We start from the raw sequence: 25,491 nt of genomic DNA on the forward strand, positions 1-25,491 counted from the left end.
AAAATTACTTGACAGCACCACCTAGAGGTAAATATTTGTCTCCCCTGTGACCCAGTCTTTCTACTCTGAAAGCTTTCACCAAGGAAAGGGGGCGCACATGTCCATCAAAATACATGTACAAAAATGTGCATAGCAGTTTCATTCATGATAGTAAGACATTGGGATCTACCCAAGTGGATAAGTAAATTGGATATAATCATACAGTGGAATAGTGCTTGACAACACAAAAGAATGAACTACTTACATACTACTTATACATGCAACAACATAGATGAATCTCACAGATATAATATGCAGCAAAAGAAAATAGATACAAAAGAATCTATCCTATAGCATTCCATTCAAGTGATATCTGAGATCAGGCAAAGCTAGTTTATGGTGATAGAAGCAGAATTGTGGTTACCTCTGGTGAAGGGAGTAGAATAGGAAGGGGTAAGGAGAAGCCTTCTGGGGTTGATGGAAATGTTACATCAATATGTAAAAATTCACTCATTCACTTAAGTAAGGCTTATGCACTTTATAATGTGTCTGTTATAACTCAATACAACTGAAGAAGGAAGAAAAGGGAACTTGGGTGAGAAAGCCTCAGGGTCATTCTGGTAACATGTTCTATGTATGTCTCTGACTTCCAGTACTTGGTCTCTATTTCCAGACTTCTGGCACCAGCTTGCTTGATGGACTCTGCTCTTCAGCATCTCCCAATATCAGCTCTGCTACTTGCCTACTGGCTTGATGTTCAAACACATTCTAAGATTGGCACTACCTTCTGGTACTTGTACAGTGTATGCTCAACTTCAGGTTTGCCCAACTTCAAGGTGAGGTGATACTATCAGAGTTTGCCTGCACCAAAGTAGCTGTTCTGGGACCTACCTTCCCCACTCTCCAGCCCCCTTAATCCAACACTTGGTACTCATGATGTGATAGGCCCAGGAACTCCTCATACCATATCTTCTATCAGCTGCCCACAGCTGCCACAAATTCCTAGAGGCACCTACAGAGTTGATCACTTCAGGTCAATGTACAATTGCTGGTTGTACAACAAACCCTGGGGATCTTAGTGAGGAGGATTGCTTAGAAAAGTCTGGACTCCTTTGGGCCATGCTAGAGGCCGACTTAAGGGCTAGAATAAAAAGACCTTCTTGCATTCTTTCCTCTAGGCCAGGGATGGCAAATTCTTCACATATGGGCTAATATGTCTTCCCCAGCTCCTTCCTACCCCACAGCAGACATTAATAATCGACCACAGCAAAAATCCTGGATAGAAAAGCATTCCAAGGAATGTACAAGAAAGCAAGTATGTGTCTAAGCCTCTGGAGAAAAGTTGTTTTCTGAAGACCTAGCTAGGCAGCACCTCCCAAACACAAGGCCAGCTGCAAAGGGGAGAAGGGAGATGAAAGTTCTAGGCCTGGTTTCTTATAAGTAGATGCTGAAGAGAGGATTTGCTGCAAAACACTTATTAAGGAACTGCTCCCAGGTTAGGGAAGGGTATGTAGGTGAGCAAGTGCAATCTCAGGCCAAAGGTCCCAGAAGTGACTTCATTCTGATGGGTAGAGGCATGGTGGAGTGTTAATTACACTCCAAGTTGTCCAAGGGAACTGGGCCCATGTATCTCCATACCACTGGTCAAGGGCCACCTGGAGAGAAGCAAATTCCCAGGAACTCCTAGCTGGCTGTGTGTGGGAGGTGCTCCAGTGTCCTGAGGGCAGTCCTCCCAAGAGGAGCCTCAATGTGAATGTGGGAAGCAAAGGTGCACACACAATGGGGCACACAGAAAGAGCAAAACACTCTCCACGACTAATAAGGCAATTCAAAAAGATAAGGCCAGTGGGAAAGATGCGGGGCTGGCATCTTGGTCGTTAATCCCTCCCTACTCTGGAGAAGAAGCGCGAGGAAAGAAGATAGTGCTTGGTCTCCTCATGGTTCTTACCCGAGCCACCTGCATGGTAGTTGTTCCTAGTGGATGGACAAGGGAGGGAGGGCAGGGATGCTGCCTGTAGATGCCACATTACATAGGGTATGGGCAGCTTCTGGAAGAGGCTGCTGGCTCCTGACACTATACAAGGTCCACTAGAATTGCAATCACTTCCATTTTCCCAGCACTGTGTGGTTCCAGAGTCCTTTTACCAGCATGACTGCATTTTCACTGCCTCTGAGGTAGGCAGAGACTTTTATTTCCATCAGTCATGGCATATAAAGGGTGAATGCTCTCCCCACTACCTTCCTTTGTGCTGCTGCTTTAATTAATTTATATTTTTGTCTGAAACTGACCCTTGATTGTATAGATCCATGGCTGCGCTGGGGAGGGTAAGGAGTTTGTGTTAATTCTACACCTTTAAATGCCTCTCTGCTTACTCTATGTAATAGAATGATTTCCTTTTCTTTTGTTCAAAAAGATTTGGACTCTGGACACCTGGCCTAAGTATTGGTTCAGCACCTGCTTGCTGTTAAAATTCTTGAAGCTCTCTGGGCCTCAGTTTCCTCATTTGCAGTATAAAGAGGTTGGCCTAGATTACAACTCCAGTCCTGGCTCTGAAATTGTGCGCGCACATGGCTCCAGGTTATGAGAATTGGGCTTCTTTGTTCGTTAGGAACAAAGAGCAGGCCATATATTTTAAAGGTTGCTACTCTATTTTGGCTGCAGTACCTTAATTTTTAGGTAACATTTTCCTTTAAGAGGAGGGAACTGGCTGGTGCAAGGAGAGCTGCTTTTTTCTTTTCTTTCTTCTTCTTCTTCTTCTTTTTTTTTTTTTTTTTTAAAACATTAAAGCCCCTGTCTTCAGGGAAGAAGAGGCTGTTGGATGTGTTTTGAATGTTTCAAATCAAAGCCTGCCAAGGGATGGAGAGCTATAGGTTTCAATAAGCACCTCTTTCAGTAATTTTAAGAATTTCACTTATGAGGATAATGAAATCTTCAGAAACCCTAGGAGACATACCAGAAAAAAACATGACTCATCAGTGGAATTTTCCTAAAGACTCTCTCCCCCTACTACATTTGTCCATCAGGAGGGCCTCCTCTGCAGATTCTGAAGACATCTGTAGCCTAATTGGATGATTTGATTTGGGAGCTCAGGAACCTTGGGAGCTTGAGTACCTCTCCCCACACTTCTCAGGTCCTGCCAGCAGCCTCCAGGCCCGCTGTTGAACATGGTGACTCTGGGGACCTGGCTTGCCATCATTTGTTAGTGTGTCTGCTTGTGGCAAATGTTCCCGCTGGAAGTCTGGGCCATCAAGAGCAAATGCTTGTTTCCTTGGATCCTGCTTCTCACGGTGTGACTTTAATAAAAACAGGTAGAGACTGTTGCTGTTTCTGTGACAAGATGTGTAGTCTTCTTTCAGATGTGGAATCTGTACCCTGGGGTTTACAGGCCTCAGCTGGGTGTTAAATGCCCTGAGGTCTATGTGTGTAGACCCTGACTTGGATTATGAGCCCTGCTCCTATGCAGGAGAGAGGGGTAGAGCCGACTTCTTCCCTTTTGTAGGTTTTCTTGAGCTGTTGCCAAAACTCACTCCCAGCTATTTAAAGATTAAGAAATACATTTTTGAGAACTTGATTGGATGTAATTTCAGAAAAAGACACATACATTTAGGAAAGACAATGTAAAATCCTAAAAGACCCAGTTGAAAGAACGAGTTGATGTTTAATTAAAAGCAGTGGGCATAAATGGATTCTGCACATTTTCGAGGATCAAGTTACCTGGAAAGAAAGAAAACTTGTGGGATGGGTATAATATAAACAGAAAGGGGAATTAAAATGAAGACTTTAAGAAATTAAAATCAAAAGGGACTCTTCAAAAAGAGTGTCCATCTTGGGTATTAACCTCCAAAATGGAAATGAAAACAATTTTGAGAAGCTTAAAAGAAAGAAAGAAAGAAAAAAAAGACAGCCCACATTGCAGCCTGCTTCAGATCTCTGGTGCTTCGGCTTTCTGTGGGAAGCTACAGTTTCCTGTCATTTGCTTGCTGGGTCTAGCATTTGTTCTCTGCCATGTGCATCTAGGATTTCTTAATAGCTATCCAGAGTTATGCTTCCTTGAAAGAAGAGGTCATGTGGCCGTTCTTCTAGGCAAGGCCCTCACGGTTTGTGAATCCAGTGTAATGGTTAAAAAATGCTGAGCGGTAACCAGGAGACTTAGGTAAGCACCTAAGCCAGAGCTCATGCTTTCGTTTTTCACTCACTGCGTGACTCGGGGGAAATTACTTTCCTTCTCTGAGACTCAATTCTCTCATTATAAATGAGATCCTTTCAGTGCTGTCCAAAGGGACTTTCTGTCATGATGGAAATGTTCTCATCTCATATCTGTGCCTTGCCATGCGGTAGCCTCTAGACAGTGGCTTTTGAGTCCTAGAAAAGTGGCTAGTATGTCTGAAAACTTTCAACTTCATTTAATTTCAGTTAATTTTGGTTTACTCTTAAACGGCCACATGTAGCTACTGGCGAATGTATTGTACAGAGAAGTTTGAGATGTTGCTGAAATCCTTTCCTGTTCTAACGTTCTACGATTCCACACTCTGGTGCTGAGGCTTGCGTTGCTGGCCAATCTCAAGCATTCATCAAACTGTTATGCAGGGCCTTGCCTGATCCACTTCTCATTTCTGCGGGGGGGAAAAAAAAACAGCAGCCAGGCAGAATTCTTCTTCCCAAATAGCTCATGGTCTTGTGGGAGAGAATCATACACTTCTAGAAATTGTAGGATGTTTAGGTTGGGACTCCTGGGAAAAAGAAAAGTAGAATCAGCCTTCATCAATATTTGTTACACAAGGGTCTTTAGCATTCCCCGAGCAAGGATGCACCACCAGGTAGTTTGTTCTGTCTGGGTCTGGCCCAGTTTTCCTCCTTAACCCAGAAACTAAAAGTAATCTGGACATTCACCCACTGCTGAGTCAAACGTGGTTATTTTTAGTTTTGGAAGCCTTGCAACCTAGTGAGGGTAAATGACCTAAAAGAACAGGAGTGTGGGATTCTGTGTTTCATTCAGTGGATAAGCACTTACTGCATGCATTTTGAGTGTCAAACATTGGGTTAGGCATTGGGAGGTAATATCGTGTGTGAGACAGGCAGTCCTTCATCTTGGGGAGCTTAGGAGAGGAAGCAGACAATGCACGAGAGGGAAGGATTTTAGATAGCGTTAAGAAAAGAAGATGGTGGCACTAATGCAAATAATAATTTTAAAAATCATTTAGGACACCACAACAAAATATGCTGGTCTTTAGCTTGCGGTCTCTGGTTAGCTGTTGGTGTGGTAATAGTGAACTTGGAGTTAAAAAAAAAAAAATGAGTTCCGGGCCTGACTGTGCTGCTTACTTTGGTGTGAAGTTGGGGAAGTACAGGGTTGTTCTGGGGATGGAATAATGTGTGTGAAAGGGCTGTATAATCAGCTGAGCACTCTGCGATGGTAAGATTCCATTACTATTGTGTAGGCTGCAAAATCTCCTTGTAGACAGCAATTGACTAGTTGAGGTCCTCTAGTTTGGAACACACAGGAGGGGAGGGGAGACTCTCCAGAGGGACCAAGAATGTCGTGAGGAACATGAAGCCCTTGGCTTCCACTGAGGGACTTTAGCAGCAGTATTGGCTAAGGTGCTAGCCCAGTGGGTCTGACTCTAATTTAGCTAGAACCAGGCATCTTAACTCTTCCCTATATTACACATACTAGCTATGTGTAAAGTGTTACTAAAGGTATCTTTTGGCAATTAAAAAAAATACTGGTTGGGTGGATGCTGAGAGTAGGTGAGCTCAACAGGGGAGAGGGGTCAAGGAATGTTGGAGGGGCTCAGGCCAAGCAACTTCGCTTCACTTTAGGATTTTGCTTCCTCTTAGGAAGTGAGTGTGAAACTGTGAGGCTGGCAGAAACCTGGGAGAGTCCCTGGAACAGGATGGGGAAGGGGCAGTGACTGCATCAGGCATCACAACCTTATGTGCAGAGCACCTACAGTTCCCATTGTGTTGCTCAAGTCCTGCAATTCGTCTTGTGTCCCAAAACAAATACAATTAGGATTGACTGGTTATAAATTGCTTAAATTGTGGGTATGTGCTTGAATCACAGCACATTAGACTGGAAAATACCTAAACTCATCTTATCCCCTAACATCTTAATATAACAGACAAGAAAACAAAGGCCAGAGTGGGGAAGGGACTTGCCTAAGATCCCAGTGTCCATGGCAGGGCAATGACCCTGAGGTTCTAGATCCTCCTGCAGAGGCAGAAACTTCAGAACCAGGAAAGGGTGAGGCTGAGTGGTCTTTTCCTGGCCCACAGTTTTCTTTCCCTAGGGTGCCTCATCTGTGTGGCATCCCTGCCTGTTAACACATATGAAGCTGTTAGTATGCACTGAAAGCATGTTCCAGGCACTGCACTAAGCAGTCTACTACCTTGCCTCATCGAATTCTTGGTGCTCAGCATCTCCCATTTGCCCCTGCAGATCCATTTGCTGCTGGGTGCCCCATATGGAATGCATTAAGGGGCTGCCTTGTCTGTTGGGTTCTTTTGGTTTCAGCTGAAGGGACGTATGGAGACCCCAAGGGAAGGAGAAGAATGTGGTTGATGCATTTATTCATAAGCCTCCCTTGCTGTCAGGTTGCTACCAGCTGGCTGCATGCCTGCATCGAAGGTCATAGCTTGCATCATGGAGCTCTTACTTTCTTTGGATGTGGATACCTACACTCTTCCAGGTGCCCCTTCAGGACTGATAATGGCTCCCACTTTACTAGCCTCAGGGTGCTGCACCCTCCCTTGTGCTTTTTCTGCACTCTGCACACTCCTTTGTCAATAGTTCTTTTATGAAACCCTCCTTGGGTTATCCCACTTTGAGTGCACCATCTGCTTCATCCTGGGGCTCTCATGAATGTTCCACACAGTGACTCTATGAGGGTACATTCTTTACTCCCATCTCACAGGTGAGGAAATGGAGACACGGAAAGTTAGGAGTGGACCCAAAATCACACAGCTAAGTGAGCCCAGGAGGTTCCAGAAGCTTTGCTTTTGAGCAAGGCATTACAGCTCCTTGGAGAGTGAGGAGGGTGGGTGGGTGAAAGGATGGTCCAGGGCTTGACTTCCATCACAGAGAGCTTCCGCCCTCTGTCCAAAGTCCCTTTGCAATTTGGGCTTCCTCATTAGTCCCTCCTGTCTATCAGCCCAGCAAGGGCCATTAAATGCTTGGTGGACAACCTGTAAGAGGTGGCAGCGTGGTGGGGCCTAGAGAAAGTGGACAACAAAGTTTGTTTCTGTGGTTAATAAAAACTAAAACAAGGCAACCCTTAATTAATTAAAGGAGCAGAAATAGCTCCTGGATGTGGCAGGGGCTGACAGCTTCTCCTCGATGATTTCATTCGGTGGTGATGGTTTTGTCAATACTACACGCTGCCCAGAACCACACACAGTCTCCTCTTCTGTCTGAGAACATTTTTTTCCCGTTTGAGTTGCACAAGCTCAGGCTGGGAGTGACAGAAGCCAGCCTATAGCTTCACTGACCTACTTCCCGCTGGCTCTCCAGCCAGCAGCCCACGCATCATCCATTTTAACCAGCTTTTCAAGGTCGGGACTTTTCACTGCAGAGACTGGCTTTTGCTTGACACAAAGCCAGGTACCATCAATTGTCCTGTTTACTAAATTTTTAATGTTCTCTTTCTTTAGCTGAGCAGAAAGTATGGGTTGGGCTCCTGTTTAGGACAGGTAACAAATGCAGTGACTTTGAGCCTAAATGGGCCACTTCACATGCTGAAAAAGCAGGTTTTCCACTATTCATGGGGCACCTGGGCCAGACCAAATGCAAACGGTCAAGGATTTAGGCTGTCCCAGGAGATGGTCACACTCCTCTTTTTTGTGATGCAGACAAATGTATGCTCCACATAAACACAATGTCTTCTTTTTCACTTTTATGAAAGAATTATATGAAACCAGCTCGTCACAGATAAAAGGCAACTGCTTTGTGTATCTATTACTGTACCTTTCATCTCGACAGGCTTTGTGAGAAACTTCCAGCTGGAGGTACATTCTTTTCTGGTTTGATAAAGGTACATTGTATTCAGTGAGAGAGCAAGGGGAACATTTTCTTGATTATTCTCTAAATACAAAGTCAGGGGAAATGTGATTTTTCCCCCAGTATTCAAAGAAGTTAGTCCCCCTTCATAATGACCCCAAATTTTCTGCGCTGCTCAGCGTACTAAAAGTGTGTGATCCTGAGAGAAGCTTGTTACATACGGAGTTCTGGGAGCTCATTAGAGAATAAAGAGGGTACATCGCTTTCCCTACTAATATCTGCTCATCATTGACTGTAAGGTACAGGCAATATGGTGTAGTGGTTTATGGCATAGACTGTGGAGTTTGAATGTCAGCTTTTCTCCTGCTATTGTATGAATTTTGGCAAGTTACTTAAATTGTCCATGCCTCAGTTTCCTCATCTGGAGTGTAGAGATAATAATAGTACCCTTATAAAGAGTTGTAATGGGTAAATATTAGGTGTTTCAAAGAGTGCTTGGTATGTAGTTAACTTTCGTCTTAGCCCGTTCTGATTGTTGAAACAAAATAATCGATAATTTATAAACAACAGAAGTTTATTACTCACAGTTCTGGGGTCTTGGAAGACCACAGTCAAAGAGCAGGTAGATTTGACGTCATGTGAGGGCCTTTTCCTCATAGATGGTGCCTTCTAGCTGTGTCTCTTGGTGGCCCAAGGGCAAACAAGCTCCCTTGGGCCTCTCTTAATGCCTAATCATGAATCCCATTCACCTAAATCACTTGCTAAAGGCCACATCTCTTCATACTATTGTGTTGAGAATTACATTTCAACATATGAATTTTGGGGGGACACAAACTTTCAGATCATAGTAGCTTTTAATAAGTGTTAATAATTATTTATCGCATGAAGGATAGAAAGTCAGGAATAAATGCAGCCCTGTATGTATGAATGCATATGCATGCACACGAGTGTGGAACTGAGTTGGTAGTTTGCTGGGAGAAGGGAGCCTGCAGAAACAGGGAGCAAAGGAAGGGGTGGTGGTGGATATTCTAAGAAAGGCTCAGTGGGATCCCGAGGACTGATTCTCTTCTCTGTTGACTTTCAGCACAAGAAGGAAGACAGGAAGAGACCACTGCCTCTCACGTTGTTGTCCTTCCCTGGATAAGGAAGCAGAGAAACGTAAAGGAATACATGCACAAACACACGTACACAAAGACAGAGAGGTAAATACATAGACAAAGGCATAGACTAGACTCAGGGAAAGTGGGAAATTTACAGGGGCAGCCACACAAAGAGTGAGGGAGACAGGGAAAGAAACACATCACACACAGGTGCAAAGAGGAAGAGAAACACAGGGAAAATGTCCATGCATGTGCACACACACACGCACACACCTCTCATATCAAGGAGATGACAGTTATTCTGGTGTGTTGACTGCTAAATTCTTGGATATAGCAGGATCAACATACTGCTGGAGTCAAATTGTGAGGTTGAATTATCTTTATGATCAAATGGCAACATTACGATTATATATATAAAGTTCCTCACACAGTGCTTGATAAAGAAAAGTTATTAATTTTAATAGAATCTTCTTTTAGTGCAGATATTGGCAAAATAACCCCTTTCCTGGAGTTTATGTGACCTTACAGAATTTTTTTTATGTGACCTTATGGAATGTTTCCTTCCCAGGGTGGGTGTATCTTGGCTCCAGAACCCTGTCATCTATCAGCAGGTCCCCACCCCTTTCTGATTTGCTCCTGAGAGTCATGGAAGACAGATGGGATATAACTACTATTTCCTCTTCACTAGCAAGCTGGCAAACTTTGCAAAGATTGGAGGAATGGAGGCTGGTGGGCAAAGGAATTTGGTCAAAGTACAGACAGAAATACAATGTCCCTGACTGGGGCACCATATACAGTAAGACTCATAGTAAGCAGTGTTTCATATGACTGTTTCACGATCTCAAAATCCTTATGGTTTCTTAAATCCTAAGGAAATGGGCCTGAAGACACAAAGAATGTAAACTAGATCTTTGAAATCCCCTTTGGTTATTCTCTAGAAACTTATTTCTGCAGAAGTGCCTTCTGATTGACAAAAGCTCACTTTTATATTCACAATCTCACCCTGTCAAGGTCTAGTCTGAAATCACCCTCAGAGAGTATTGTGCAGTAACTTTTAAAAAGCCCAAATCCTCTCGATTTATGCATTTAATTTATTGTTTTCCTTGGTCAGAGCTTTGCTTTGTACATAACCAAATCCCAATTTTGAGTGCCTATCACATACTGCTAAGCCATGATGTTGGAAGGCATTTTTTAATTTAGAGCTTGAAATTCCCTTAGTTTACTTTCAAGTCCCTAGTCTTTTGGAAATTTATATAAAATTTCCTGGCCCCTCCCCGCCTCCTATTTTCTGCTCCCTTTGGAAGCAGTTAATTAATTTTATTTCTCAAAGATGCTTTGTTTCCTTAAGTAGTTCAGTCTGGCTAGTCTTCCTCTGGGTATCACTTTTCACCAGCACTTTATGCAAACTCATTCAGAAATAGCTCATTGTGGGCCAGTTTTCTCTGATTGGAAGGACAATTGCTTATGAGGTCAAGGTCCTTATGTATCACTCAGTTATTCAACAGTCTTCCGTGAGTCCCTGATTTGGACCATGTCCTCAGGATAAAAAGACTTGACTTCTGTCAATCCCTACCCCGACCCCATAGAGGCCCCAGTAGATGTGACTGGAGTTCAGTGGGGTCCTCACAGGCACTTTGAGTGTGTGGGTGGGTTTATTCTGAAAATAAAAAACATGAGAACTGGTGAGTAAGACCAAGCCAGTGCCTTTGACAGGGAGTTGAGAGATCGGGAGAATACACTCATCTGTCAAGCCAGCAGGACTATAAATGGGAGATAGAACCAAGAGTCAGTTGCCAGACAAACAGCAGATCAGAAAGGGATTAGGGGGAATCAGTTCCAGGATGTCTGCTGTGAGCTCTGTTGGGGTGTTGACAGCTCAGATTTATGGTCTGGCAGGTACGCAATGCATGGAATACAGTGCAGGTGCACAGTGGCTGGACTAAAGGTACATGATCTGGAAGGGGTCTGTACGGACTCACCATCCCTCAGGCCTTCCATGCAATATGGGATGGAGTGGGCAGCCCCCATTTCACTCAATGGAAGTACAGTGGAATATTCTGGGACATTCACACTTAAAGCCTGATGATTGACTTCTCTTCTGGGTCATCTTCTTTGCATGATTCTAGGTGTGGAGCTGGAAAAAGTATCTGTGATAATCTCATGTTTCTTTTATTGCCTTCTCCAGCTTCCCATCTTGAGCTAGAGGGTGAGTCTTGGGGTAGAGACTAGGATGAAGATCACAGGTGCAGACAGGTCAGGATAGAAGGAAGTGGTGATCAAGAAAGTGAATGTGCATAGATGGTGTGGCTTGAGGCAAAAGTCAACATGATCATTTGTTGGTATGACTTAGGGTAGGTCTTGGGCAGAGGCAGATGATGATGACTGAGACACCTCAAGAATGGCTGGACTGATGGAAGCAGGCAGAAGCCCAGTGTTGAAGTTTATCATTTTGGTTAGTGCATGATCAGAATTGCATGTGGCCTTAGAAGGGTGATAGCTCCATTATAAAATCTACAATGATGATTTTCAAGGAGTTTTCAGGTTTAAGAGCAAAGGGTTCCTTCGGTTGTCCCTTGTGGGTGTTATATTGATCAGAACAGAATTGGATTTAAAATTGTGCCCAGGCCTCAGGGATTTGCTTACCCCTGGCACCCCCTGCTACTTCCAAGCTCTGCTGTGTGGGCTTCTCCATGGCACGTGGAGCCTGATGTTGGGTAGAGGAGGCCCACTTACAATCAGTTCATTTAGGGGATGCCCAGAGTGTCTCAAGGCATAGACAATCCCTGCCTTTTATGCTAAATTACCTTAATTAAGATCATCTGTGTCTGGACTAAGGCCCCAGTTTTCTGGGCAGGGAAGTCCTTGGAGTAGGGTGTTTGGCTGTTTTGTCAGAGGATAAGAAAACTGCTCTGCAGTATGAAGGTATAGCATTGAAAGGAATTTCACCACATTTGAAGGTCCAGAAGTAAGAAAGTTGACGTTCCGACACAGGCCAGTGTAGAGCACAGACGAGATGGGTCACCGATGACAGATGAAAGACGAGGTGCTTTAGCAGTAGGATGTGGCAGTGTGGTGTTATTTTTTAATATATAAAATTATTATTTTGATTTTCATCTACAGTTCCTGGTTCATAACTCCCACAGCCCTTGTCACAGTCTTTTGTTACAACATTGGGTGTGTTAGGCATCAGGCGGAGGCCTCAGGAAACAGAATCTAATCTTCCCTCGCCTTTCTGATTGTGAGTCGAGACCCTCATTCCAGAGAGGGTCCCACACTGCCTCATACTGTGTGGGAAGGAATGCTGACATCATGAAGCTTCCATAGAAACCCCAGAGGACAGGGTTTGGGGAGCTTCTGGATAGCTGAACACCTGGCGGGTTCCTGGAGGGTGGCACACCCATGGAGAGCATGGAAGCTCAGCACCCTTTCCCTCATATGCCACCCTACACATCTCTTTATCTGTAATATTTATCATATCCTTTATAATAAATGAGTAAATATCGGTAAGTGCCTCTCTGAGTTCTGTGAGCCATTCCAGCAAATTAATTGAATAAAAGAGGGGGTTTTGGGAACCTCAACTTGAATCAGGCTGGTCAGAAGTTCTAGAGGCCTGGACTTGTGACTAGTGTCTTATGGGGAGGGCATCTTGGGGCCTGAGCCCTCAGCCTGTGGGGTCTGACACTCTTTCCAGGTGGATAATATTGGAACTGAATTGGAAGACACCCAGCTGCTCTGTGCTGCAGAACTAGTGGCTTGCTTGGTGGTGGGGAGAAACCCCCACCCATCTGTTCACAGAAGTCTTCTAGGTTGATTGTTGTTGTGATGGTGTGAGAGCAGAGGAAAAACATAGCTTGTGAGTTTTCCTGAAACAGGCAGAAAGGACAGTTCTGGGCCTAAGCTTTAAAGAGGCCAGGTAGTTTCCCACCTTTCACCCTGGGGAATTATAGGTGGCTATGTCATAACTGAGAAGTGAGGCACAGCAGCTGGGACTTAGCTGTTTGTGTTCCTGCTGAGTCCAACCTATCACTCACCCCTGCCAAGGCGCCAGACAGGTGAATGAGCCTTCTTGAATGTTTAAGCCCTGTTGATACCCTACATTCCTTCAGATGCAGAAAACATCACATAGAGCAGAAAAGTCACCCAGCTGAGCCCAGTCAATGCACTGAATCATGAGATAATAAAATAATTGCTTTAAGCCACTAGGACTTGGGGTGTATGTATGTTATGAAGCAATAGGTGGTGAAAGCAAGAGATACATATATCCTTTATCGTTTAATCTATTATAAGACTGGTAAGCTATGACGCTGGACCAAATCAGGCCCACCATCTGTTTTCATAAATAAAGTATTATTAGAACACAGTTATGTCCACTTGTTTAAGTGTTGCCTATGGCTGCTTTTGCACTACAATGGCAGAGTCAAGGGGCTGCGACAGAGACCATATAGCTTACAGAGCCAAAAACGCTTACTGTCTGGTCCTTCATAAGCTGTCTGCTGACTCATCAGCTATCACAGTAATATATAAAAAGGTGAAAAATAAGCAGACTGATCTATTTTAAAACAGTATATAAGACCCAGTGTGCAAAAAGCAGTGGCATATAGGAAATGACTTCTCTCAATATGGAGATAGTTTCTAATATTCCTTGGGCTGTAACAGATTTGGGCTTTTGTTACAACATATCTTCCTACTACCATAGAGTACAATAGAGTAGATCTGTGGCCGGATTAACTCTCCCTCCTCTACCTCCATGGGAGTCATATACTTGCCTACTACCCCTCTGATGTACTTGGCCATGAGACTTGTTTTGGTGAGTGGAAGGTAAGAGAACGTGACATGAACAAAGGTTTTAGCTGCGCTTATGTGGTTTGGCTTAACTTCTTGAGCCCCTGCTGTCTGCCATGAGATGAGCACACTCCAGGTAGCTGTAGCTCATGTTGCCTGGATCTCAGAATGAGTGGCCATGGAGCAGAACTAAACCTTGCTAGTGAGTGAGTCCAAATCCAGCTGAGTCCAGCAGACCACAGCAAACCTGCAGACCTATGAAAAATAAATAAATCCTTCCTTCTTCCTTCCTTCCTTCCTCCCTCCCTCCCTCCCCCTCCCTCCCTCCCTCCCTCCTTCCTCCCTTCCTTCCTTCCTTCTTTCCTTCCTTCCTTCCTTCCTTCCTCTGTCCCTCCCTCCCTTCCTTCCTCCCTCTGTCTCTCCCACCCTCCCTCTCTCTCTCTCTTTCTCTCTCTCTCTCTTTTAAAATTCAGTGACCTACAACAGCAGCTCTGCCATTAATCACTGAATTTTTTGGAGTTGTTTGTTACTTAGCATCATTGCAGTCATAGCTAATTAATACAAAGCCCAAGACGCATAGAAAGAAATAGAATGTTCTATACATGTGAATGCTACTAGCCCATTTAGCACCTTTGTGAAAATTAACAAAAGTGGTCCTCTGCCAAGAGGCTTTCTTTCCCATCTTCAGAAATTCTCATATAGAGTAGTAATCTCCCCTTACCCATGGGGGAAACATTCCCAGACCCCCAGTGGATGTCTAAAACTGCAGATAGTACCAACTCTGGATATATCATGTTTTTCCCTATATATACATACCTATGATAAAATTTAATTTATAAATCGGCTCAGAACAATTATAATAATGTACTATAATACAAGGTATGTGAATGTGGTCTTTCTCATAATACCTTACTGTACTCACCTATTTTAAGACTGTTTGACCTCTGGTAACTGAAACTGCAGAAGGCAAAACTAGATAAGGAGACTACTGTAATGATTATGCTATTACAAGACACTTGATTGCTAACACCAGACATTTTTATAATAGGTAAGTGAAGCTATGAGATCCACAATGTGAATGTCACCCAATCAGAGGTGTTACCTTTTTGCCGTGTACAACATACACAACCATAGGTGATGACTCTATACCTTGAGATAACTCAATGAATTGCATTGTCCTGAATTAACTCTTGAATGTTAGAGGCAGGAAGCAGGATTGGTATCATCAAAGACATTAGCTTGCTGCAGAATATTATTTTTCAGTGGCAAAAGGTATTTCGCATAGCTCTATGCATTTTTTCATGAACAAATTTGGATTATCCCCTTTGCAGATTAGAATCTGGTTGCAAAGTTGGATGAGGGCAAAAGTAGTGTACTCAGAAAGGGAGAAAAGAAGAGCTCATTTTAAATGTTAAAATATTACCATTGCTTATGCATGGTAAGATTTTATACTTGCTGGTCTTTCTATTGGGGCAAGTGCAAGAACAGCGCCTCTCTCTTGCCTTCCTTCTTTCTTTTATTCCCCTCTAGGGTGAGGAGGAATACGTAGACATTGGTTTACTGGAGAGTCAGAACTGAACTGGGTATGACTAGATGAATTTTTCCCAGTGACTTATCTAAATTAGTTCAGGCAGAGTTGTGTACTTCCCAAATGGCTTATTATCTAACTTAAGCCTGTGCATCTTAAAGCCCTGGTGAGCACACCATATATGGTAATGGAGAAAACCTAGATTGTATAGTTTTTTTTTTTTTAAGATGTGCTTTGAATTCTGGTCCTTCAATTTATTAGTGACCCAAGTTTCAGTCTTTGAGTTTATATAATAGCAAAATGAATTCCTATTTCAAAGGGTTGTTATGAAGTTAAATATGACAATATACAAGAATAATCCAGAACAATGTGCTATATACTAGGCATTTGCTGATGATAACCTTTCCATTTCTCTTCAGGCCAAAGGAAAAAAATGCAAAGTGAAAAGCGTATATCTTTGATGTCTTCTCATCTCTCTTTTCTCATCTTTAGTGTCTTATCTGCCATTTCTCTAGCTCCTCCCTTGACATCATTTTGTGAGTGCTCAGGTTTAAATTTTTGTTCATACAAAGTTGTAGAAACAAGTGCATGATTGTAGCATGTGTGCTCCTTGCTCGGTTAGACCCCAGCAAGCCCTGGCACATCTGCATCTTTTACTAGATTCTAAACTCCCTGAAGACAGGGACCTATAAATCTTATCCACACTTAGGTGTGGCACCCAAGTTCATTGTGAGCAAGCAGTGATGCTCATTGAATTAAAAGTGTGTTGTGCAATAATAGTGAAATCATAATTGTATCACATTGTGATAATTCTTCCATCTGCTCATTCAATAAATACTTATTACTTGTTAATTATCTTCATGTCTGAATTTTATGGCTGTAAGTAGAAATGGCGATATTGTTGGAGATTTAACTTGGAAAGCAAATGTTTACTAGCAGTCTTCTTCAAGCTTCTGGGTCCGTTTAAGATATCCTGAAAATAAGCTAAATAGAAGTATTAACTATACATCAATGCTGATATGAGACTGCTATTAAGCTCTATAAACTCCTAATTTTAAAATGTTGTGTTACTCAAAGCTACCTTTCCAAAATGTTGATTGAATTACCAATAAGTAAATGTTATATACATTTGAATTTATAAAATACAGTGCTACCAATATTTGGCTATTTATCTATTGTGTGTGTTGAGCATCCTGATAAGAGTTTTATCTGAGAAAATTGCTGGCATACATTTGTTTAATATTATTGCTGCCTTGGTATCCATTTTTAGGACTGACAGAAGTTATTTAGTTACACAGGCTTGATGTAAGTTATCATCCTTGGCCTAGTTAAAACATCCCTTCTTCCTGTTTGTGATACGGCCCACTTGTCCCTTGTCTCACCTCTCCGAAACCTAACACATCCCACAGCTGCTGACCGCATGATATGGTTTGGCTGTGTCCCCACCCAAATCTCATCTTAAATTGTAGTTCTCATAATCCCCAAGTGTCATGGGAGGGACCCAGTGGGGGTAACTGAATCATGGGGGCGGTTACCCTCATGCTGCTGTTCTTGTGATGGTGAGTGAGTTCTCGTGATATCTGATGGTTTTATAAGGGGCTTTCCCCCCTTTTGCTTGGCACTTTTCCTTGCTGCTGTCAAGTGAAGAAGGACATGTTTGCTTCCCCTTCCACATGATTGTAAGTTTCCTGAGGCCTCCCCAGCCCTGCGGAACTCTGAGTAAATTAAACCTCTTTCCTTTATAAATTACCCAGTCTCAGGTATGTCTTTATTAGCAGCATGAGAATGGACTACTACACCACACTAAAACCTAATGGTCCACACCACCGGGTTTATGTAAATAAGTTCCCTGCCTTCACAGAGGTTTTCTGTAAATTAGCTAATCAATGAGCCTCACAGGAAAGCCTTAAGGATAATAATACCCGTGGAGCTCAATAAAGGGATAATTTCACAGATTTTCTTTCTCTTCCTCTTCCCTCCCTCCCCCTCCCCTCTCTCCCCCTCTGTCTTCTCTTTTTTCCTCCACTTATCCCTACTGGTTGAATTCCCTGCTGCCTCCAGACTCCCACTGTGGGCACCTATAACCTCTCTGAGACTTGTGAGTAATAAATTTCTTTTGTTTTATTAATGTTTGTTCGCTTCCTCATTGTGTCTCATCCGACACCCGAATGTAACTTTCCCCTATCAGCTCACCTACAGAGTGGCTATCTTGGCTTGCGGTCATGCTCAAGAAATAGAGTCCACAAGACCAAGTTAAAAAGAAATCATAACAATAAAAATCACAACAGCACAACTGCTGAAAACACTGCTCTAGAGCTATTAGCAAACTGTTTCTGCAAAGGTCTAGATAGTAAATATTTCCAGCTTTGCAGACCATATGGTCTCTTTCACAATCTCTCAGGCTGTTGTACCATGAAAGTAGTCACAGGTAGTAAGTACAAAAATGGGCATGGCTGGGATCCAATAAAACTTTATTTACAAAAGCAGGCAGTGCACTGGGGATTTGGCTTGTGGGTTATAGTTTGCCAACCCCTTGTCTACAGGAGATAGGGTGGGCTTTATAATCTATAGACTTGGGTGAGTCAGTTATTCTGTCTCATCTTCAGTGTCCTTACCTGTAGAGGAGGGCTAGTAAGACCTACCTCACTGAGGGTTGAGAAGGTTAACTAAGATAGGATATAAAAACACCTAGCATTGTCGTAGTTTTCTTTCTTGATTTTTTTCTCCAATAGCCAGTGCTGCAATTCATTCTTTCCTTTTTTATTACTCTGATTGGAACAGTTACATTACTTTGGTACAACTAGCTGAGCTAGTAATTGTTATAATTTAATACTTTCAGAAAAGATTACTAACACTTAATGCTCCCAGAGGAATCTGCATTAGAAACAAGAATTGACTGGCCTCACTGATAGAAGATCCATTCAAAGTGTAAACTAGCAGTGGATTTTAATGTAACAGAGTATAATGAATTACTTGATATGGTTTCAGATTCCACATTGCAACCAACATTTAAGTTATCACTAACTGAGTTTCAATGTAATATCAAAGAAAAATACCTATAATTATCTGAAAAGGCTATTAAAACATTTCTCCATTTTTTTTTTTTTCACTGCTTATCCTCATACAACTGTTTGAGGCCAGGTTTTCTTTATGTTTGGACCAAAACAACATATCATAGCAGATTGAATGCAGAAACAGATACAACAATCCAGCTCATTCGACCAAGCTAGACATTAAAAGGGACTTTCCCAAATAGAAAACAATGTATTTCTTCTCATAATCTTTTGTTTTTGAAAATAGTAATTTTTCCTAGAAAATATTTATTGCCTTTAACATGAAATGTGTTTACATTTTAACATTTTCTCAGTTTTAATTTTTAATATAGTGAATGTAGATACACACAAACAGAAACTTTTTGGGTGCTTAATAATTTTGAAGAATATAAAGAGATCCTGAGACCAAATATTCAAGAACTGTTACCATAGTAGAAGAAGTAAAGGAACTCAAGAATGATGATAAGTAACAGCTAATGCTTGGCTTGGCTTCACTGTCAGGGAGCGATGAGGGAGCGGTGGGGTTTGTGGCAGCCTGTGACATGTGTGCTTTGTGTAAGCAGCACAGCTATCCTTCAGTGCATGCTGATTTTTGCTGTGGGGTAAGACATGTTACAGAAGTTCTAGTTTTTAAAGAAAAGCTAACATTCCAGACCTTAATGTGAAATATCTCGATTTTAATATTGGCCGTACATTCAAGAAAGTATTAGCATCCTGTGTAGGCCAAAAGAAATCCACCCAGGGACAGGATGCTCCCTGTGAGACATCAGGTGTAGCCTCTGGTCCAGGTTTGTGGGTTGACAAATCTCTTTACTATGGGAGAGTAGTATATGTCTATGATGATAATATTTACCAGTAAGGGTTTCAAGAATGGGTAAGGATTTCAGGATTTTGTGTAGAGACTAAAAAATTCTTTTTAAAAAAATCACCAAAAGCACAAATAACTTGACTATTGTGTTCAGCCCATTGGGGAGCCTGGAAGGAAAGGGGGCTTTTCCTTTTTTCCTCTGAATTCTTTTTCTGAAAATGAGTGCTTTTTGTCTCTACCCCTCACTGTAAAGAAAACCTACTCCACATAACATAATAGCTCTTTATTTTATTAGTGTGGTTGTGTTCTTCTGTTCTCAACTGTTTGTCTCCTTATACATTGGCCAAAAAAAAGGAGCATTGCTGGATTCCCTAAAGTTCTGCAGCTTATAGCTCCATTTGTAACAAAAATAAAAAACAACTCAGAGGTAGCACAATTGGAAAATTTGTTGGAATTGTCTGAATAAAAATGCTTTTGCATTTAATCTAACAGACTAATTTTAAGAGCAAACCAATTCATAGAAAATGTGCTTTTATGTTTCTAAATTAAATAGCTTTAGATTTGTAAATGGTTTGAAATAACAAGTATTGCATATACTGAAATTTTCTTTAACATTTTTTGATATTCTGTTTATTTACAACAAATAAGCCTTTCTGCAGCCCAACCATCAATTATTATTTTCCTCATAGCAATTATGTCAACAATTTTTTTTTTAGCCCCAACGTAATCCATCTTTTTCATTTCTGTGACGTGAAAACAAAATCAATTTTTGAGGTCTTTGGTATAATGGAAACAGGGAGGGTGGAGTCAGATGGATGTTCATGGATCAGAATTTTCCCTCTTTAATTCATATTAGCTATGTGATATAATTTTGAACAAATGGTGAAACTCTGTGAAACCTACATCTTCTTTTGCAACATGGAAATGATAAGGCTCCTTATGCTAGCACTGAACACAGGGCCTGGCAGGTGGGAATAACTATAACAATAATAAGAGCTAACCTTGAGTGGGAGTTTATCACCACGTACTAGGTATTGATTTAAACCCTCTACACAAATTAACTCACTTAATACAAAGGCCTCTTGATGGAGGTACTACAATCATTCCCGGAGATTAAGTAATTTACCCACAATTACATAGCTAGAAAATTGAAGAGTCAGGATTTGAACCCTGATAGTAGAGCTTAATAAATCTTTCCTTCCTCCTCTTCTACCCCCTCTCTGCTTTAGACACTTTCATTGTGAAGCTACTGGGTCTTTGATGCATTTGAGTAAAAGGAAAGAAAGGAGAGTTGGTGGGTGAAGCACATCTGTGATACACACAGCAGAGTGTGCCCCTGCCAAGAGCACCAAGGACTGGGTGGAGCCGAGAGCTGCGTTCAGACTCAAACCCCGTTGTGATGATCACTCTAAGTTTAATATACCTTTGGGAATCAAATTTCATGGATGCATTTGAAGAAAAAGAATACAAAATTTGTCCAAAGGTGAACAGTTATTTAGAATGATAAAGGAAGCAATCTATTTTTAACAAGCTGATCAATATCACAAGCACCACAAAATCTAGAAGCAAAAGCATGTTTTCATATGTCAATGATTTTATAATATTGTTTTCCATAACAAGAACATAAAGATAATTCAGTTTGTTGGAACTTAAAAACATTATAAATAGTTGAGTAAAGTTCCTTTGAACTTCACAATTTGTTCTTGGTAATGTCATTTACATTCAGGTTGGCTGTCGGATTTGAGAAAACCGCTAGCAAGTTTCATTTGTAATTGAGCTGTTACAGACGATGTACTCAGTTTGTGGTGCTGATATGGGTTTTTTTCCAGTAGATCCAGTAATTCTGATAAATTTATTTCACATGTTTCCCATCAAAAAGAAAAAAATCAATGGTGCATTTATAATTATATATGCTACATTATTGAGTGTATTTCCTTAGTAAGAGAGAACTTCTGTTCTTATTAGGCATTAATAAGAACCAAATCTTACAATTGTAAATCTCTGATGATTGGAAGAATGTTTCACAGACTGGCTTCTGGTTCCATACATTTCAAATAATGTTTCTTCTCTAATACCCACATACTTCCCTCCCGGGTGCCGTAAGATCTCTGAGTATTTTGATATGGCCTTTGGACCTGGTCCTAGTGCCAGATAAGTGGGCACAGTGGGTGGTAGGGGTGTTCCTACACCAGGACAGTCAACAGTAACTTCACTATGCACAGAAGTGACTGTGAACCACCAAAATACACCCACTGAACTCAAACGAAATGTGCCCCAACTCAACTTCCTTTTAGCTTGATTTCTAAAATGGCTATGGCCACTCTAACGCCTGGCACAATGAGAAAGCTGAATGGATAGTAAATGTGAACAGAAAGCCTTACTAATCTTAACACACAGCAACTAAAATATCTTACTTCTGCATATTTTAAAAAGCAGTTGACCATATGAACCATTGCTATGAATCCTCAACTGAACTTTGTGACAAACTCACCAAGTAATTGAAAAAAGATCATGTCACTGACTGGTAGAGAACAGTTTGAAAAAGACACATTATCTTGAAATGATTTTGATGAATGCTAGGTAATCACCTAACTCAGAGGTTAAAAAAGAAGGAGGCAAAAAATTTAGTGCAATTTATTAATTAATCCTGAGGTGATGGCCTCATAATTACAAGCATTGGATGCCATTATCAACCAGCCTTTTAAAGACCACTTGAAAAAGCAATAGATATTACATTATAGGAATTTTGATGAATGATAACACATCCTGTTCTACAGTTATGAGACTGGGTACTTGTGCATTGGGATAAAATATCCAGTGCAACACTTACCAGTTCAATTTCATACACAACCTAGATGGGAGTGAAGATGGTGTGCTCTGGAAAACTATGTAATATAAACACACTGCTATCTGAATTGTTTGTGAACATTTTAATACAATTGTTTGATGAAGTGTGAGAATTGAAAAGACAGTGTTGTATGATTTTTTATAAATCTTAAAGTATATGTGTATAAGTAAATAAAATATTATAACTAGATCTAATGATTTCAACCGTATCTCCACCATGTTCAACCATATTCCAACCATAACAAGCAGCTGTAAAATCTCAGTAGTATAAGCAACAGGCATGCATTTATCACTCGTGTGTGTGTGTGTGCAGGCCTCCTGGGGTTGCCCTGGGCTGGTCTAGGCATTCTGGGCCAGGCTCCAGGCTGTGGACTCTGTTCAAGGTGGTGTGAGGTGCCCTGATTCTTCTGAAACAAGCAAGCTGCCCATGCATTTTCTTCCCTGGCAATGGCAGAAGCATGTAAGATGAAGTCCAACTGTGTAAGATGCATGTAAGATAAAGCCCAACTAGGCAAGCACAGCTTACAGCTCCAGCCTTTGCCTGTGTCCTATTCACTAACATGCCATTGGCTAGCAAGCGATGGGGGTGAGTCCAAAGTGAAGGGACAGAGACACAGTTTCCATTTGCCTTGAGATGACAGTCAGTCTCATGGCCAAGTTCTGCATCGGTGGGCAGGGTCTATGGGGGGCAGGGGATGAGGTGAAAAGCTTTCGAACAATAATCTAATGTACTGCTTATTAGTTTCTGAAGTCTACCGTAACAAATTACTACAACCTTGATGGCTTAAAACAACAGAAATTTATTCTCTCCAAGTTCTGGAGGCCAGAAGTTCAAAAGCACTGTGGCTGGACTGAAACCAAGATGCTGGCAGAGCTGTGCTCTCTCCAGAGGCTCTAGAGGAGAAGACATTCCTTGCTTCTTCAGTTTTTGGGGGCTGCTGGCATTCCTTGGCTTGTGGTTATATCACTCCAATCTTTAAGGCAAGCATCTTCAAGTCTCTCTCTCCTCCTCCTTCACATCGCTTTCTCCATGTGTACCAAATCTCTGTCTGCCTCCCTTTTCTGAAGACACTTGTGATGGCACTTAGGTTTCACTTGGATAATTCAGAAAACCACATGGATCTCACGATCGTTGACTTAATCACATCTGTGAAATCTTTGCCATGTAAGGCAACATTTTTACAGTTTTCAGGGATTAGGACCTGATATTTTTGGTAGCCACTGTTCTGCCTACGAACACCACAATTCTTAAAAATGTACAAGTCAGAATAAAAATCTCGTATTTGGAAATGATGAATCATTGCATATTTAGAGTGGCATTGTATTTGGTAATTTAATTGGTTACGTGGAATTAGAAAGATTGGGAATTAGGGCAAACACTTGCATTCAGGTGTTCAAGCCTTCAATCCAAAGCCTTTAACAGCTCAGCTGCACAGTCCTACTAAACTTTCCGGTCAGCTGCCTTTAAGTCTCTGACCCCTTGACCTTTGACCATTCCCTTTCTGGTAAGATATAGAAAAATGGTCAAGGAGAGACTGATTTCAGGTTACGTGGGGCTACTAGACACAGACAAGAGGTAATAAAATCTGTGTTTTATTCACGTTCAGGCCAGAATCCTGCGAGGACATCTCTGCCTGTGGAGGGAGGGCTAGATGGCACACTGGGAATGGCTTTCTAGGATGACTTCCTGTTGTTACAAACTCCACGCAGCACTTCTGGCCTTGATGAATAAAGAAAGCAGAGGAGTTTCACCCAAGGCGAGAGGCTCTTGTGACCAGTTTCTTTTTTCCTTTTTTTTTTTTTTCCTTCAGATGGAGTCTTGCTCTGTGGCCCAGGCTGGAGTGTAGTGGTGTGATCTCAGCTCACTGCAACGTCTGCCTCCCGGGTTCAAGTGATTCTCCTGTCTCAGCCTCCTGAGTAGCTGGGATTACAGGCACCTGCCACTGCATCCAGCTAATTTTTGTATTTTTAGTAGAGACGGGATTTCACCATATTGGTCAGGCTGGTCTTGAACTCGTGACCTCAGGTGATCCACCTGCCTTGGCCTCCCCAAATGCTGGGATTACAGGCATGAGCCACCTTGCCTAGCCTCTTGTGACCGACTTCTTAAAGACTTTGGAGATTTGCTTTGGAGGGGAGGAAACTGTGTAGATTAGAATTTCCAAGTGCATGGCAGCTGAAGGAGATGCCTCCTAAGAATACAAAGCTCATGTTTTTATTAAATACAGTGGAATATTAGAGGTGGAAATAATATGGTAAGCTTAACCCAGTTGCCTAACTTTACAAATGGAGTAACTGACACCCTGATTGATTAAGCTTTTCCAAAGTTACATTATTTGCACCAGGGCATGGACCAGAACCCGGGTGTTTGGAGGCCAGGCTCAGTGTTTTCCCACTGAGATGATGCAATAGATGCCATTTGTTTGGGCTGCCTGGCTTACAAGGACTTCTCTTTCTCTGGGAAGAGACACAGGGGGATTTTTATCAGCATATTGATTACATTCATTGAATGGCATGAAGGCATCTTGTAGAATTACACAGAAATATCCTGAACTTGCTTTTAGATATTGCTGTTTTTATTCTGTAGAGTTAATTGAACCTGCTGCTATATATCTAATTTATGCAAAGCTTGTGACACAGGGGGATTGATTCCATAGGCAGTGGTTGTACGGTACGGCTCTTCCTCCCTGTTGAGGGAGGGTCTCCTGCCCACTCCTGCCTACGAATCTGAAATCTGAAGCGGTGACACCAGGAGAATGGCAGCAGATGCAACCGTCACTTTGTAGCTACACTCTAAAAAGAAGGCAGCATGGAGTCTGTGCTCTAAAAAGAAGGTTGCTTGGAGTCTTGGCTCCCAACACTCATCAACTCTGTAACTTGGAGCAAGTTACTGATTTCCCTTTCCCCAGTTTTCTCATCTGTCAAATGGAGATAGTGATACCTACCTCGTGACATTGATTTGAGGACTAAATGAGAAAACACCTTTAAAATGTGTATAGCAGTGCCAGTTACACAGTAAATACTGAGCACTTCTGAGTTATGTATCTCCTGCTGGGGGCCAGCAGAGCCCCTTGAGGCGCCTGTGCTTTCTGAGTCCTGCTTATTCAATTCTCCTTTGATTCTGGCTGATAACCTGGGATCCTTCCAATAAACATCTTTTCTTTCCCACCTTTCCTTAAACAGGTCAGAATCCGCTTCTGTTTCTTGAAACAGAAATAACTTGAAAAAATAACCAATGGTCATGCATAAGAGTGCCTACATTTTAGGGAGATTATATAGAACGTGATGGCTTTCATCACGATGTATAAGTATGTATATGTGTGTATCCTGGTGGCAAAAAATGAGAGCACACATTCTATTTGACAAAAAAATTAAAAATCAATATTTGAGGGAAGGC

The 25,491-nt window shown here is 41.9% G+C and overlaps 1 long non-coding RNA gene across 2 annotated transcripts in view; it reads left to right on the forward strand.

Moving 5' to 3' along the window:
• Positions 1-23,897, forward strand: part of LOC116269192 — an 80,819-nt gene extending 56,922 nt beyond the window's left edge. Inside the window, exons 1-4 of one of the 2 annotated variants that reach the window (XR_004176642.1) lie at positions 2,767-4,133; positions 9,061-9,178; positions 17,448-17,484; positions 20,477-23,897. This is a non-coding gene — a long non-coding RNA (uncharacterized LOC116269192). Of the gene's footprint in view, positions 1-2,766; positions 4,134-9,060; positions 9,179-17,447; positions 17,485-20,476 lie in introns of those variants that run through there. The other variant, XR_004176643.1, reaches the window with a different exon arrangement.
• Positions 23,898-25,491: the final 1,594 nt, after the last annotated feature.

The sequence above is a fragment of the Papio anubis genome, chromosome 10 (genome assembly GCF_008728515.1).
Source record: "Papio anubis isolate 15944 chromosome 10, Panubis1.0, whole genome shotgun sequence".
NCBI lineage: Eukaryota > Metazoa > Chordata > Mammalia > Primates > Cercopithecidae > Papio > Papio anubis.